Raw genomic sequence first — 876 nt, forward strand, 5'->3', positions numbered from 1 at the left:
ATAGTGAGGTCCAGGTGAGTCGGGACTATAGAGAGAAACCCTGTCTCAGAAACAAGAAGGGGATCTCCATCACACTGTGCTGCTTTTTAATTTAATGATATTGGCATCAGGAAACAATGGATTACTAATAAAAACATATTTTACACACATGGTATCTTACTGAGGTTTGAAAAATTAGTGATGATTGTTTGCTATGAAGTTTTATGTTTTCATTGACTTTTCAAGACCAGAAGCTAGCTGTATACAGTTAAGTGGCTTTAGTTTTGAGACAGAGTGTTTCTATGTGGTCCACACTGGCCTTGAACTCCTGAACTTCCTGCTTCATCTTACTTAATGCTGGGAGTACAGGCCTGTGCCATTACATCCAGCATTTGTTATTGTTGTTTGTTTTGTTTTTAAACTGTATCACTAGGTAACCTAGCCCTGGCTGGCTGGCAACTTCCAGAGATGTACCTGCTCCTGCCTCCTGAGTGTTGGGATTACAGGCATGTGCCACCACACAGGACCTAGGTGTTTATCAAAATACAAAATTGCCTTTCAAATTAGAATGATTAATTTTTGTTGCTCCTAACAATAAATTGTGACTTATCTTTTCCTGTGTACAGAGAATTACATTCTTTGGAGGACAGCATTAGGTGCGGGGAAGACCTATTCACTTTTGCTGTGAATAGTGGTTCGAACTTTTCAGTCACAGCATTCATCAAGTTGAGGCAGTGAGTTCAAGGCCACTGTGGGATACCGAGGGAGACGATCTCCAAAGAATAGCAACCCCGTGGGGGCCAGGTGTGCAATGGTTACAAGGAGCAGCTAACTTGGTAGTTCATGTAGCCTGTTGTCTATAATAGTGGTCGTAAGGGACGGACCTTGGAGACAATT

General features: G+C 41.8%; 1 pseudogene; it reads left to right on the forward strand.

Annotated features, from left to right (window-relative positions):
• Window positions 1-752: 752 nt before the first annotated feature.
• Window positions 753-876, forward strand: LOC131900287 (small nucleolar RNA SNORA70; annotated as a pseudogene).

Source organism: Peromyscus eremicus, chromosome X (assembly GCF_949786415.1).
Source record: "Peromyscus eremicus chromosome X, PerEre_H2_v1, whole genome shotgun sequence".
NCBI classification, from domain to species: domain Eukaryota; kingdom Metazoa; phylum Chordata; class Mammalia; order Rodentia; family Cricetidae; genus Peromyscus; species Peromyscus eremicus.